The sequence below is a fragment of the Triturus cristatus genome, chromosome 4_2 (assembly GCF_964204655.1).
Source record: "Triturus cristatus chromosome 4_2, aTriCri1.1, whole genome shotgun sequence".
Lineage (NCBI taxonomy): Eukaryota > Metazoa > Chordata > Amphibia > Caudata > Salamandridae > Triturus > Triturus cristatus.
This window is the reverse complement of record NC_140586.1, coordinates 80308876-80325766: the sequence shown is the minus strand read 5'-3', so window position 1 is coordinate 80325766 and position 16891 is coordinate 80308876. Positions and strand designations below refer to the sequence as shown.

The window sequence follows — 16891 nt, the reverse complement described above, 5'->3', positions numbered from 1 at the left end:
TCTGCAAATTTCTTACATTCTAAAATTGTATGTTGTATACTAAATGATCAATAGTGAATTGGCAAAATATTATATTTTTTTACTTGCAGGGTCAGAGTTCCAAATTCACTAGTATTTCTTGGTTTCTTTAAAATGTTCTTAGGTCCAACATGACAGACAGAAAGTCCCTGAATGCTGTGAACAAGATGAGGGCCTCTTCAAATAGTCGGTATATCACTGAGCCAGAAGTTAAGAGTCCATCAGCCCACCCTTATTGGCGGAGCTTCGTCATCTGAGACTCTGAGGGATAGAGGTCTGGGCCCATGATAACGAGCCAGCCGGCCCTGTTGGGTGCCCGTCCAAGTAATCCCAAAATAGAATAGTCTCCTGGCGCAGTGTATAGAACAACTATTGAGGACTCAGAAAAAATTTGCAGTGCTCTAACGTGAAAAGTGCATTAAAAACGACTACATGGGCAAAAAATAGGTTTATTAGGGATTGCCCAGGTGTCATATCTAAAACCAAAAATAGTCTTAAACAAAAATGACTATTTTCTGACTTGGTCTCGTGGGGTCGACATGTTTCAGCCGTAATGGTTGACTCACCCGGCTTTCTTCAGGACCTAAATTGATTGAAAACAAGGCTATTGCAGGATAAATCTATTCAGTGAAAAATAATGTGAAAAAACAAACACATCCTCTAAGATAATACGACGTTGTTATTAAATAAAGTGTGGCAATAGTCACCCTACCAGACTAACAATCTTTTTGCTCAGGTACAAGAGTTTATCTTCTTTCCTAAAAAGATTGAGAAGAAATCAAACCATAAGAAAGGTCTCTCACATGCAAGTACACAGCATCAATGACTCCTATCATGCAGTGCCCTTTTGTGCACTGTCATCGTTGTCAAAACCATAGCATTGCTACAAATCTATAGAGTTTTTTAGAACATAAATTGGACTCACCCAGCTTTCTGTGGGAGAAAAGCCTCACCTCACCCGGCTGACTGCTCGATGAAGGAAGCCCCGCTCTGTTAAAATGTAAGGACAAAAGAGAACAAGTTGCATGTAGATACTAGTCCCTTGATACTCCTTACAGTATATTCAACATCTCAAAACCACTAAATCCCTAACTCTGATAAATAAGCCCCTCATGTGTGACAAGACAGACATGCCAGGAAGATTCTCAGTTCGTACAACTACCCCACCTGTGAATTTGCATATTACTTAGCATAGGCAGGAGCTGTTACTGGCCAAATTAGTATAATTAAAAAACAGAAACAACAGAAAAAACAGAAAAAACCAGGGGGCCTGTCTCCCTTCATACAATTGAGGAAGTATCAACCTCTCTCTATGGGCTGATGGCGTCAGGTCCCTCTGGAAAAGCGGTGCTACCCGCTGTATTATCTTTCATTAGGAGAGTCCAATAGCATGATTTTCTCCCCAAAACAGCCAAAGCAGAAAGTCTACTACCAGCGGTACCAAGGATTTCCCTCTCCTTACCTGTCCGTCGGTACTTCGGACCAGACTACAAGCAGTCTGGGAGGTGACGACAGGAAGGAGGGGAATCCTTAAATACCCGCTCTAATTGGATCGTGACGGCATTCACGACAAACAGCTGTTGAGTGCAATCTCATGTCCGACCAGCATATTGAAAGGCGCATGCGTAATGGTGACAACACTCGACTTGATGCGCATGCGCGGTCTGCATAGTTATGAGAAGATAGTGTCTGTGCGCGCGCTAGATTCTTAATATATAAGGGAAGCCGGTGTCGGAATGGATAAATTAAATAAAACAACATCGTTGCCCATAACCAAACCACCAAGCATTCAACGTTTATTAGAGTTAGAATGTGGGGATACTCTTTGTGAAAGCGTCGGCGGAGAGACAACACTCGACTTGATGCGCATGCGCGGTCTGCATAGTTATGAGAAGATAGTGTGTGCGCGCGCGCTAGATTCTTAATATACAAGGGAAGCCGGTGTCGGAATGGATAAATTAAATAAAACAACATCATTGCCCATAACCAAACCACCAAGCATTCAGCGTTTATTAGAGTTAGAATGTGGGGATACTCTTTGTGAAAGCATCGGCGGAGAGTCACTAGTCTCTGTGCATGCGCCCGACTCAGGATCGTCAAGATACTGGCAGTGACCACACATATTCAGTGGAAGGCGCCTACATCATATGTCTCTGCGCGTGGTGCCGTAAAAGCGCAAGTTCTGTAGAAGGCGCCTACAACACATGTCTCTGCGCGTAGGGCCGACTTGAATTCGTCAAGACACTGGTCCTAACCACGCATGTTCTGTGTAAGACGCCTGCCTCGACTGGAGCCCCAGGGGTGCACTTCACCTCAATATTCATGCACCGGGCAAACCCATTTTACGGATACTATCACAGCTCAAATGCTGGATCGCTTATTCTCATTTCTCCAGTATTATGGTGTCTTTCATAGATTCACATGCTTGAATATTCCCCGTCGTCGGAGTGGGAGTCCCACGGTAAATAAAATAGCAATATATATATATACAATCCAGGACACCAGAAGACAGCGAAACGTAGGGCTGGATGCATTCACACTCTTGCCTATGCCTTCTGTGGTACCTGGAGCGAGGGGCAGAAGCGGAGTTTGGGGACTCGAGGAGACGCTGGGATTTTATTTTTTACAGGAATTTGGCATCATTGCACCACAGTATGTCCAGCATCCTGCCATTCCATTGGGACAGCATATCCCCCTTGCAGCACCTACCAGGATTACAGATGTATTCTGGGACCCGTAGTTCCGATGAACTTCGATCTGGTGAGCAAGCATTCAGGGAAAGGGGGCGGAGCGGGTTCCCACCTATGGGGAAGCAGCTGGACTTACTTATTCAAGTGTGGCAAATGGCTCCTGAAGATTAAGGCATCTGACGAAGGCCGATTGTGGCCGAAATGCATTATGCCGCCTCAACTCCATTAAAGCGTTTCCTACTCGTCCCCCGCGTGGCCTCCGCTCTTTCCTTGGGAGGAGGTTTTTTTGGATATAGTAAAATATATACATAAGTAATCACATAATTAGCGTATATAGGTGTAAAACACACATAGTGTACCTATAAGAGAAAAACTCCATAGGAATACAATGGAGAGAGACAAAAGACCTTTGTAGTCTATCTCTGTCATTATGTAAGTCCGAACTCCAGCCAATCAGGCGTCAGCCCCTCTCTAGAACCTTCTCCTCAGAGCTTCTCACCTCAGATTTTCTACCGCACGTCGTGTGACAGGGAGTCTCCCTGAGCTCTGCTCAGTTTTTGTCAGTGAGGATGTCTTCTAGTAAGAAATCTTTGTTTAGACCATGTTCTTCATGTGGAAAGCTGCGTTTGTTCTCTGAGGACCCACACAGTAAGTGTATTTACTGTTTATACCCAGACCATGAAGTGGCAAAATGTAAATTTTGTAGAACTTTTTCTACAAAAACTCTAAAGGACAGAGAAGGCCGCCTGTTATTATGGCTACAGAGACTGAAGGACAAGGATAACCCACTCTCTGATGTGGAAAGTCTCTTTTCTGGTCGTTCTCAACCAGCCTCTAAGCGCAGTAGTGTGCAGGAGTTACCATCTCCTTTCCTGAAGAAAAAGAAGCTATCTTTGCCTCTGACAACTGCCACTTCTGCTGTCTCACCTACTGCTTTGTCGCCTAAGGGACACTGTTCTCAGGCTGCTGAGGCGTCTACTTCCCATTCCTCAGGGAAAAAATTGTCAGCCTCGTCGACGATACTCCCGACGACGAGATCTGCTGTTTCTACCTCGTCAACGGTGACTCTGACGACGACGTCAGCTGCTTCGTCGTCGACGAGCGTTCTGTCGACGTTATCCTCGTCGACGATTACCATCAGTTCTTCAAGGGCGGTGACTTCTGTTTTGCCCATTACTTCGACGTCGACGAAGAAGGTAAAGGTTCCGTCGACGAAGATTGTGTCGTCGACGAAGACGTCGTCGAGCTCGTCGACGCCCACTCCGTCGACGAAGAAAAAGAAGATCCCGTCGACGACACTGTCGACGGTGCTTCCGTGGACGAAAGCCTTGTCGACGAAGACCTCGACGACGGCTCCGTCGGCAGCGGCCCCGTCGACGGTGGCTCCGTCGACGGTGGCCCCGTCGACGGCGACTTCGTCGACGGCGAATCCGACGACATCGATTTTGTTGCCGCAGACTCCGTCGACGATAATTCCGTCGACCATCATTCCGTCGACGACGGCTCCGTCGACGAGTACATCTCCACAGACATTCGTAAGGGTACGAATAAGCAGTGTTGCGTCTACCCAGAAAACAAGAAGGGAACAGCTACCTCAGCTAGCTTCAGCGTCGGTTTCATCTTTAACTGGAGTTTCTTGGACACCATTACCTCCTACTGTGGGCCCGGATAGCCAGGAACACAATATTCCTGTGGGAGATGCACAGCCTCCCTCACCATTATTCGCTACGGATTCTGATCAGGAGTCCGAGGGGTTACCGGAGTCTTTTGGAACGGCACAAAGTCCGTCCGACTTAGTTATTAAGTGCCAGGATGTCAGTAGTGAAGATGAAGATCCGGTTTACATACACCAGGCCCCTCCGAAGCATAAAACGGCGACTCTTCCTTTGTCGCTCATTACTAATCTCCAACGCATGTTGGACGACTACAACCAACGGTTCCCTCTATCCCCTCAACGTTCAGAGGTTCCGTCAACCCCGGTGATTCCGGCAATTATTCCACCGGTACCTATTGTAAATCCTGCTCCTCAGATGCCGCCTGTACCTCCAAGACAGGTTCCGGAAAGGTTGTTGCCTCATTATGAGCCTGTAGAGGAAGGCCCTCAGGACACAGAAGGGGGTGAAATCCCAGATGATGATGGGGATGTAGATGACAATGATGATGATATGGCGGAGTGGGACAATTACCAGGCAGAAACACCATCCCCCTCACAGATAGTAACAGGGGATTCACCTCCAGTGGACATAGCCAATTTTCACCAACTGATGGAAAGGGCATCACACCGTTTTAATTAACAACGGAGCGCAGGGAGGAAGATTGCTTCCTTTATGATTTCAAGAATCAACCTTACAAACAGACTCATGCTATTCCCATAGTTGAGTTTATTTGGGAAGAAGGCAAGAAATTAATGCAGACACCGAATACCTTGCCAGCACAGGTGCCTCGATTAGAAAAGAAATATAAGGCACCAATAGGAACCCCAGCATGCCTCACGGGTCAGGCTAAACCTGAGTCTGTCGTTACGCAGGCAGCGCAACGTAAGGCGAAAAATCCTGCATCTTCTATCACCTCACCTCCGGATCGTGACGGACGTCGGATGGATGCCATAGGGCGTAAATTCTCTTCTATGGCCTCTACTGTGGTTAGAGCAGCTAATGCCTTGGCCATCTTGGGACGATATGACAGACAAGTATGGGCTGATATTTCGGATGTGGTTCAGGAGTTGCCAGAGCCATCTAAGGTGGAGGCAATGAAGTTGCTCCAAGAGGGAGAAGCGGCATCGGCGGAAATAATCGATTGTGCAGTAGACATCGCCTGCATGGGGTTCCGTCAGCTTGCCGGAGCGGCTGTTCTGCGTAGGCAAGGATGGTTAAAATCGACATCCTTTCGTCAGGAGGTTCAGTCCATGATCCTTAACATGGCATATGACGGCGAGTCGTTATTTGGGAGCCACGTCGATGAAGCTCTACAGTCCATAAAGAAGGATACTGAGACAGCTAGATCGTTAGGAAACCTTCAATTTCAGAGGAGTAATTTTCGTGGTGCACGCGGACGCGGCACCTCCTCAAGTTTTCGAAGAGACAATAAACAATACAAACCTTACAATCAAGGGTCCAACCGTTACTCTTATGGCCAGCAACAGCAAACATCACGACAGCAAACCTCCAAGTCATATAGAGGAAAATCCTCATACAGAGGAACCGCATCAAAGAGACAGTGACTCTTACCAGACGGACAAGGTTGGAGGTCGAATCTCTCTGTTCTTTTCCCAATGGTCCTCCATCTCAAAGGACCGTTGGGTTTTGGACATTGTGAAAAAGGGACACGCCTTAGAATTCACCAAATTCCCTCCTCCCACACCACCCTCCGGACCACCACCAGCTCACATGAAAGAACTGTTACATCAAGTTCGACTTTTAAGGCAAAAAGGAGCTATAGAATTGGTACCAGTGTCTCAGAAGGGAAAAGGTTTTTATTCCCGGTTCTTTTTGATCACAAAGAAAAACGGAGAGTGGAGGCCCATCCTCGATCTAAGGGCACTAAACAAATATATAAAGAGCCAATCCTTCCGTATGATGACGCTAGTAGACATCTTGCGCTTACTCTTGCAAGAAGATTTTCTGGCGACGATAGATCTCCAGGATGCCTATTTTCATATCCCTATTTTACAGCGGCATCGAAAGTTCCTGCGTTTTCGAGTGGGTCATCACGATTACCAATTCAAAGTGTTACCATTTGGCCTGCGCTCGGCCCCTCGAGTGTTCACGAAGGTACTAGCTCCAGTAATAGCGTTTTTGCGACTCCAGGGAGTGCAAATATTTCCATACCTGGACGATTTTCTCCTGAAATCTCAGTCAAGCACTCACCTGCGACAACACACTCTTCTGTGCCAGAACGTGTTTCGCTCTTTAGGCCTGTCCGTAAATGCGGAAAAATCCCAACTTCATCCGTACCAACAAAGAGATTTTCTGGGAGCAACTCTCGAAACTGTGTCAGCAAAGGCATTCCTCTCCCAGGAGCGTCTACAAAAGATGCTGCGACTGGTGGCTCTGATCAGATCAAAAGAGTCAGTTTCTGTGAGACTGTTAAAATCGTTTCTGGGAATGGCGTCATCATCCATTGCCTTGATCCCTCATTGCCGGCTCAGGACACGTCCTATCCAGGAAGCTCTGGATGCTCAGTGGCGTCAGGTAACGGGATCTTTCCACGACATGATATGTGTCACAGATCAAATGAAGTCAGCACTCGCATGGTGGGCAATTCCAGCCAACTTGACGGAAGGCATGTCCTTTCTGTCGCTGCCACCGGACAGGACACTCACAACAGACGCCTCATTGGAGGGATGGGGCGCACATTTGGAGGATCTCTCTGTGAAGGGAAGATGGTCAACACATCAAAGATCTTGGCACATCAACAAGTTGGAGCTGATGGCGATTTTTCTGGCTCTAAAATCATTTCTACCTTTGCTCCAAGGAGAGTCGGTGCTAATACAGACAGACAACACAACCTGTATGCACTATGTGAACAAACAGGGCGGAACAAAATCCCCAAGTCTCTCCAGGTTAGCTCAAAGAATTTGGGACGGGTCTCTCAGTCATCAGATCATGATTACGGCAGTACACCTGCCAGGAGTATCCAATGTCCTAGCGGATTCCCTGAGCAGGTCCTCCTCCTCGACCCACGAGTGGGAGTTACACCAACCCACTCTAGAGAGGATATTCCAACTATGGGGCCGTCCGCAACTCGATCTCTTTGCTACGCCGGAGAACCGGAAATGCCGAAATTACGCAAGCTGGCATCCCCACAAGGAATCACAAGGGAATGCCCTTTTGATAAACTGGTGCAATCTATTTGCGTACGCCTTTCCTCCAATACCCCTCATACCTCGGGTTCTTTGGAAGATGAGGACACAACCTTGCCACCTGATCCTAATAGCCCCGCGCTGGCCACGGCAAGCGTGGTTCTCAGAACTGCTCCTCCTGTCCCAATGCCAACCAATCCTCCTGCAACATCGGACGGATCTGCTCACAATGAGCGAAGGGAGAATTTGTCATCCAAATCCCTCCTCACTGAGCTTATCGGCCTGGAACCTGAACACCATGAGTTCGCCCACCTAGACATCCCGCAGGATTGTAGGGATATTTTGGCCCAGGCAAGAGCACCCTCTACAATCAGGACGTACAAGTTCAAATGGAAAAGATTCTGCCATTGGTGTACTGCCAACGGAGTCCATCCGATGCATTCCACGGCAGAGCAATTGCTACCATTCTTCCTGCACCTAGCCAGTTCTGGACTGTCGCATGCAACCCTAAGGGTTTTTCTAGCAGCTATTTCCCGTTTCCGGCAAGATGGATCAAGTTCCCTTTGTTCCTCAAGAATAATCCGCCAATTCTTTAAAGGCTTATTCCGTAAATTTCCGCCAGTTCGGCGTCCTCCTCCTTTGTGGCACCTCAACGTTGTGTTAGCGCAATTGATGAGACCTCCGTTCGAGCCCATTCACAAGGCCGACCTAAAATATCTCACTTGGAAAGTAGCCCTACTTCTGGCACTAACGTCTTCACGTCGTGTCAGTGACATCCATGCTTTTACCATCAAACCTCCGTTCCTGCAGTTCAAACCGGATGCTGTAGTGTTACGCACCAATCCATCATTTCTACCCAAGGTGCCTACTGACTTTCATATTAATGAGCCAGTAATATTAAAGACCTTTTTTGCCAATCCTCAGACACCTGCAGAACAAAGATTACATTCTTTGGACGTGAAGCGGTGTCTAAAGTTCTACATCAGTAAGACAGCTTCTTTCCGGAAATCCGATCAACTTTTTATAGCATATGGACGCTGTCATAAAGGACGTCAGGTTACTAAACCAACGATTGCACGCTGGATCTCGGCAGCTATTGTTTTTTGTCACCAAAGGGCAAATAAGCCTCTGCAGTCTCCAGTGAGGGCACACTCCACCAGGGCAGTCTCATCATCTACTGCCTTATTTGCTGGAGTATCTTTGCAACACATCTGCAGAGCAGCTACGTGGTCGACCAGACACACGTTTACTAAGCACTACTGCTTGGCAACTTTAAGCGAGGAGGATGCTGCAGTGGGACAGGCAGTGCTGCGCAATCTTTTTAAGTAAGGTGAGCCTCTTCCTCCAACCTCCACATTGTTTCCATTTATATATATATTATGCATTTTCAATGTTACAGTTGTTCGATACTGTTTTTATGCATAAGAAGATTGATTATCTTTATATATATTTTGAATCTATTTTGACATGGAAACAATGGTGATTGTTACTGCTAGCTATTCTATATTCAAGCATGTGAATCTATGAAAGACACCCTAATACTGGAGAAGAACAATTGTTACTTACCTGTAAACAGGTGGTTCTCCAGTATTGGTGTCTTTCATAGATTCACATGCGACCCTCCCTCCTCCCTTCAGAGGCTCTCTTCTCCTCATGCACTTTACAGTCACTCTTGTGCTACGAAAATCTGAGGTGAGAAGCTCTGAGGAGAAGGTTCTAGAGAGGGGCTGACGCCTGATTGGCTGGAGTTCGGACTTACATAATGACAGAGATAGACTACAAAGGTCTTTTGTCTCTCTCCATTGTATTCCTATGGAGTTTTTCTCTTATAGGTACACTATGTGTGTTTTACACCTATATACGCTAATTATGTGATTACTTATGTATATATTTTACTATATATATATATATATTGCTATTTTATTTACCGTGGGACTCCCACTCCGACGACGGGGAATATTCAAGCATGTGAATCTATGAAAGACACCAATACTGGAGAACCACCTGTTTACAGGTAAGTAACAATTGTTCTTCTCGGGCCTAATAATGTGGGGCATGCCTCGATAGGTAAATTGAAGTCAAAACACGTACAAGAATTATATTAATAAAATTCAGATATGCTGTCTGTAAGAATAAGCTGGCTCAATTCTCAAGATACGCTCTCATCATAGGTGTATGGGTGTGTCTGAGATATTCGATAATAACTAACCTAGACGTTCTTCGTCACATCTATCTAGCGTGAAAGATATTAATAGATTCTGTAGGCATAAGTCATATATACAGGATATGACAGTCCTTATCCACTGCATGCCAGGGATACCCATAATCCTACGATCCCTCGCCAGTAAGGACAAGGTGTACGGTGCTGTCCTTCATCCTACTGGTACTAAACTGAAGTATGTTAATTGTATCAAGACATGTGGGTGTTCATCGCTATAGTGCCCTGGATGTTAATACTAATCTAGCTCATTGCCTTCATGATACAAAATTACTCATTAGTGAAGGTATCCCTGATAGAGTACAGAGATGATGGTGAGCTGCACAGATTATCATCCACTTCCGATCGAAGTCCATGGAATATGGTCATTCAGGCCATGTGCATCCGTTTTCATTTTGAAAATCCATCTTTGTTCTCTTGTGAACAGGAATCTGGAAGTATCCGTTATGTGTTGGGGAATCAGAGGTCGTTCAAGCACGATCCACCTCAGATCATCGGCTTTATGTCGTTTAGCCAAGAAATGATCTGTGAGGCAAGTGGACTGTTTTTTACATCGGATCGTGCTCTTGTGCTCACTGATGCGGAGCTTAATCTTACGTGTCGTGTGTCCAATGTACTTCAGAGAGCACAGGCACGTGATCATGTATATCACGCACTCAGAGTTGCAATTAGTGTGACTGTTTAGTATCCAAGGGCGACTTGTACCTATATCTACTGATATAGTCTTGGTCGTCTGAGGACAAACGTTACAGGAGCCACAGGGGTAGTGACCTCGTACTGGTGGTAGTGACCATAGAGTGTTACTGGTACGTGCGAGCTGCGTTGGTGGTCGTGTGTGTACCAGGCTGTTATGTAGACTGGGACCCTTTTTGAATGCAAATAGGGGTGATGGAATAGTCTCTGAGGCCACATTCAAAGTGTGCCAGTGTTTCCGTATCGTTTTCTGTAATCTGTTGGACAGGGTTCAGAAGGTTGTTACAAAAGTCAATCTGTCAGTAGGGGTCCTAGAAATGCTGTTATCCAGTAACGCATCCCTGTTATTGTTGGATGCTCTCTTCCAGGCCTGGCGTACTAATCGTTTAGGATACCGACGTGACCGAAGTTGAAGTGCCAGTTCGCTGGCATGTTTGTTAAAGAGATCCTTGGTGGAACAGTTCCTCCTGACATGTAGGAACTGTCCCACAGGGAGATTTTCTCTAAGGGCCCTCGGATGATGACTATCAAACAATAGGAGAGAGTTTCTTGACATAGGTTTCTTGAAAAGTTCACAATGTAAAGTATCCCCAACGGGAAAGATGGAGATGTCGAGGAAGGACAACCGTTGTTGATTATACTCGACAGTGAACTTCAAAAAAGCATTTTGCTGGTTGAGCCAAGTATGGAAAGCCTGGATCTCTAGGCTTGTTCCTCGCCAAACCACTAATATATCATCTATGTACCTCTTCCACAGCACCAGATGTTTACGGAAAGGGTTGCTGTGGTTCAGTACATGATGTTGTTCGAATAGATGAACATAGAGGTTGGCGAGGCTTGGCGCAAAGACACTCCCCATGGAGGTGCCCGAGATTTGCAAGAAAATCTGATCCTCGAATCTAAAGAAATTTTCCGTCATTGCAATCCTGGCACACTCCATAATGAAGTGGACGGGAGTCATACTGTTCAGATCACGAACTTAGATAGAGGCTCTAATAGTGAGCCGATCCCAGAGATGATGGAACGTCCCGAAGGAGGGTGTTGGTTTTTATGAATCTTAGGGAGGCAGTAGAAATAAGGCTCACTATTAGAGCCTCTATCTAAGTTCGTGGATGTCTTTTTACGACCTATGGTGTCAGAGATGCCCACCTATCTCAAAGACACCTCTGATGTCTTACGGATGTTGCCAGATATCGAGTTTAACACCAGTACCGATATTCTGGCCAGTTTTGATGTAGAGTCACTCTACACTTGTATCCCGCAACTAGAGACTCTAGATTCCATTAAAAGACTCCTGGAAGCACGTGATCTGAACAGTATGACTCCCGTCCACTTCATTATGGAGTGTGCCAGGATTGCAATGACGGAAAATTTCTTTAGATTCGAGGATCAGATTTTCTTGCAAATCTCGGGCACCTCCATGGGGAGTGTCTTTGCGCCAAGCCTCGCCAACCTCTATGTTCATCTATTCGAACAACATCATGTACTGAACCACAGCAACCCTTTCCGTAAACATCTGGTGCTGTGGAAGAGGTACATAGATGATATATTAGTGGTTTGGCGAGGCACAAGCCTAGAGATCCAGGCTTTCCATACTTGGCTCAACCAGCAAAATGCTTTTTTGAAGTTCACTGTCGAGTATAATCAACAACGGTTGTCCTTACTCGACATCTCCATCTTTCCCGTTGGGGATACTTTACATTGTGAACTTTTCAAGAAACCTATGTCAAGAAACTCTCTCCTATTGTTTGATAGTCATCATCCGAGGGCCCTTAGAGAAAATCTCCCTGTGGGACAGTTCCTACGTGTCAGGACAACTGTTCCACCAAGGATCTCTTTAACAAACATGCCAGCGAACTGGCACTTCAACTTCGGTCACGTCGGTATCCTAAACGATTAGTACGCCAGGCCTGGAAGAGAGCATCCAACAATAACAGGGATGCGTTACTGGATAACAGCATTTCTAGGACCCCTACTGACAGATTGACTTTTGTAACAACCTTCTGTACCCTGTCCAACAGATTACAGAAAACGATACGGAAACACTGGCACATTTTGAATGTGGCCTCAGAGACTATTCCATCACCCCTATTTGCATTCAAAAAGGGTCCCAGTCTACGTAACAGCCTGGTACACACACGACCACCAACGCAGCTCGCACGTACCAGTAACACTCTATGGTCACTACCACCAGTACGAGGTCACTACCCCTGTGGCTCCTGTAGCGTTTGTCCTCAGACGACCAAGACTATATCAGTAGATATAGGTACAAGTCGCCCTTGGATACTAAACAGTCACACTAATTGCAACTCTGAGTGCGTGATATACATGATCACGTGCCCGTGCTCTCTGAAGTACATTGGACACACGACACGTAAGATTAAGCTCCGCATCAGTGAGCACAAGAGCACGATCCGATGTAAAAAACAGTCCACTTGCCTCACAGATCATTTCTTGGCTAAACGACATAAAGCCGATGATCTGAGGTGGATCGTGCTTGAACGACCTCTGATTCCCCAACACATAACGGATACTTCCAGATTCCTGTTCACAAGAAAACAAAGATGGATTTTCAAAATGAAAACGGATACACATGGCCTGAATGACCATATTCCATGGACTTCGATCGGAAGTGGATGATAATCTGTGCAGCTCACCATCATCTCTGTCCTCTATCAGGGATACCTTCACTAATGAGTAATTTTGTATCATGAAGGCAATGAGCTAGATTAGTATTAACATCCAGGGCACTATAGCGATGAACACCCATATGTCTTGATACAATTAACATACTTCAGTTTAGTACCAGTAGGATGAAGGACAGCACCGTATACCTTGTCCTTACTGGCGAGGGATCGTAGGATTATGGGTATCCCTGGCATGCAGTGGATAAGGACTGTCATATCCTGTATATATGACTTATGCCTACAGAATCTATTAATATCTTTCACGCTAGATAGATGTGACGAAGAACGTCTAGGTTGGTTATTATCTAATATCTCAGACACACCCATACACCTATGATGAGAGCGTATCTTGAGAATTGAGCCAGCTTATTCTTACAGACAGCATATCTGAATTTTATGAATATAATTCTTGTACGTGTTTTGACTTCAATTTACCTATCGAAGCATGCCCCACATTATTAGGCCTGAGAAATGAGAGTAAGCGATCCAGCATTTGAGCTGTGATAGTATCCGTAAAATGGGTTTGCCTGTAGTCAGATTAGAGTGTGTGTGCCCATCATACTAAAACGGTGGCATGAATCATAATCACCATCCATATGCCTGCTCCGGCTGCCCGGTGCATGAATATTGAGGTGAAGTGCACCCCTGGGGCTCCAGTCGAGGCAGGCGTCTTACACAGAACATGCGTGGTTAGGACCAGTGTCTTGACGAATTCAAGTCGGCCCTACGCGCAGAGACATGTGTTGTAGGCGCCTTCTACAGAACTTGCGCTTTTACGGCACCACGCGCAGAGACATATGATGTAGGCGCCTTCCACTGAATATGTGTGGTCACTGCCAGTATCTTGACGATCCTGAGTCGGGCGCATGCGCAGAGACTAGTGTCTCTCCGCCGATGCTTTCCCAAAGAGTATCCCCACATTCTAACTCTAATAAACGCGGAATGCTTGGTGGTTTGGTTATGGGCAACGATGTTGTTTTATTTAATTTATCCATTCCGACACCGGCTTCCCTTGTATATTAAGAATCTAGCGCGCGCACAGACACTATCTTCTCATAACTATGCAGACCGCGCATGCGCATCAAGTCGAGTGTTGTCACCATTACGCATGCGCCTTTCAATATGCTGGTCGGACATGAGATTGCACTCAACAGCTGTTTGTCGTGAATGCCGTCACGATCCAATTAGAGCGGGTATTTAAGGATTCCCCTCCTTCCTGTCGTCACCTCCCAGACTGCTTGTAGTCTGGTCCGAAGTACCGACGGACAGGTAAGGAGAGGGAAATCCTTGGTACCGCTGCTAGTAGACTTTCTGCTTTGGCTGTTTTGGGGAGAATATCATGCTATTGGACTCTCCTAATGAAAGATAATACAGCGGGTAGCACCGCTTTTCCAGAGGGACCTGACGCCATCAGCCCATAGAGAGAGGGTGATACTTCCTCAATTGTATGAAGGGAGACAGGCCCCCTGGTTTTTTCTGTTTTTTCTGTTGTTTCTGTTTTTTAATTATACTAATTTGGCCAGTAACAGCTCCTGCCTATGCTAAGTAATATGCAAATTCACAGGTGGGGTAGTTGTACGAACTGAGAATCTTCCTGGCATGTCTGTCTTGTCACACATGAGGGGCTTATTTATCAGAGTTAGGGATTTAGTGGTTTTGAGATGTTGAATATACTGTAAGGAGTATCAAGGGACTAGTATCTACATGCAACTTGTTCTCTTTTGTCCTTACATTTTAACAGAGCGGGGCTTCCTTCACCGAGCAGTCAGCCGGGTGAGGTGAGGCTTTTCTCCCACAGAAAGCTGGGTGAGTCCAATTTATATTCTAAAAAACTCTATTGATTTGTAGCAATGCTATGGTTTTGACAACGATGACAGTGCACAAAAGGGCACTGCATGATAGGAGTCATTGATGCTGTGTACTTGCATGTGAGAGACCTTTCTTATGGTTTGATTTCTTCTCAATCTTTTTAGGAAAGAAGATAAACTCTTGTACCTGAGCAAAAAGATTGTTAGTCAGGTAGGGTGGCTATTGCCACACTTTATTTAATAACAACGTCGTATTATCTTAGAGGATGTGTTTGTTTTTTCACATTATTTTTCACTGAATAGATTTATCCTGCAGTAGCCTTGTTTTCAATCAATTTAGGTCCTGAAGAAAGCCGGGTGAGTCAACCATTACGGCTGAAACATGTCGACCCCACGAGACCAAGTCAGGAAATAGTAATTTTTGTTTAAGACTATTTTTGGTTTTAGATATGACACCTGGGCAATCCCTAATAAACATATTTTTTGCCCATGTAGTCGTTTTTAATGCACTTTTCACGTTAGAGCACTGCACATTTTTTCTGAGTCCTCAATAGTTGTTCTATACACTGCGCCAGGAGACTATTCTATTTTGGGATTACTTGGACGGGCACCCAACAGGGCCGGCTGGCTCGTTATCATGGGCCCAGACCTCTATCCCTCAGAGTCTCAGATGACGAAGCTCCGCCAATAAGGGTGGGCTGATGGACTCTTAACTTCTGGCTCAGTGATATACCGACTATTTGAAGAGGCCCTCGTCTTGTTCACAGCATTCAGGGACTTTCTGTCTGTCATGTTTGGACCTAAGATCTTCTGTTAGTTTTTCTGTACTTGCTGGGGATTGAAGGTGTTATGGTCCTTAAACTAATCCCCTTTGGACCCTCTTATATATATTGTGTGTTTAGTTCTTTAAAATGTTCCCATTTGGTGACAGCAGCTTCCGGTACACTCCTGGCATTAGTCTGACATGGGAGGATTATGATGGGTTTGCTTTCAGTGACACTGGCGCTATTTCCTTGCTTCACTACATAAAAAGGACCAATTAAGTTTGCAGTACAGACTTTGTCTTATTTACTGTCACCCTGAATAGTAACTGTTAGCAATGCAGGTAAATGATGACATTCGTTGTTATAGATCTTTGTTATTGTTCACTGAGGATGTTAGTCCAGTTACCTTGATGATGATCATCCCAAATTCTCAGACACAAAAACCTTTGATTTGTTTTATTTTGGAAATGGTAATGGCAGTAAGTCCACAAAGTGCTGGTGATCTATATTGTATAGGTATTTTGACTTGAGAAATGCTTTATTGGAGCAAAATGTGTATGGTTTTCATATGAGCAGGAAATCTCGCACTTTTTAATTCTCAATACTTTTTATTCAGGTTGTACAATGCCAAAGCGAACATTATTACCAGCGACCAACCAAACCATTGATTGTTACACTAGTGTGCCATATGACTTACAAATACGTGAGAAAAGTCCTCCATAAGAGAATACATTAAAATATGTGAAGGGCAATGTGAAAACTAGAGAGGTAAAGACTAGGAAAAAAAGTAGAAATGGAGAAAACAGGTTAACAGGGAAAATGTAATTGTAAATGTATTTAAATGGTTACAACCTTTGACAAGGTATTTTAACGATTAGCACGATACACCGGATCCCAAGATTAGCAGCGCTTGAAATGCAAAAATAGAAGTGCGGGTACTCTGTGCCAAAGTACCTGCTTGTTTCTGAGAAGTGCTGGTACTCTCCAATTAAAAGTATTACGTTTTTCTTGAGAGGTGCAGGCACTCTCCTGTCAGAATTAAAAACTGCCAGTAACTAGGGCAAAATCGGTCCTTAGTTGCTTCTGTTCCAGTTCAGGGAGGATCTGGCTGGCAGTTCGGACTGGACTGTTCCCATTGAAGCAGGGTCAAGACTGATTTGCATATAGCTTAGTCCAAATTGAGGCGGCATGGTTTGTAGAATAATGATGGAT

At 45.3% G+C, this 16891-nt stretch overlaps 1 protein-coding gene across 2 annotated transcripts in view; it reads left to right on the top strand.

The window, feature by feature from the left end:
- The window catches only part of LOC146833028 (tetratricopeptide repeat protein 39A-like), a 223920-nt gene that overhangs the window by 183022 nt on the left and 24007 nt on the right, over positions 1-16891 (top strand). The window lies entirely within an intron of this gene.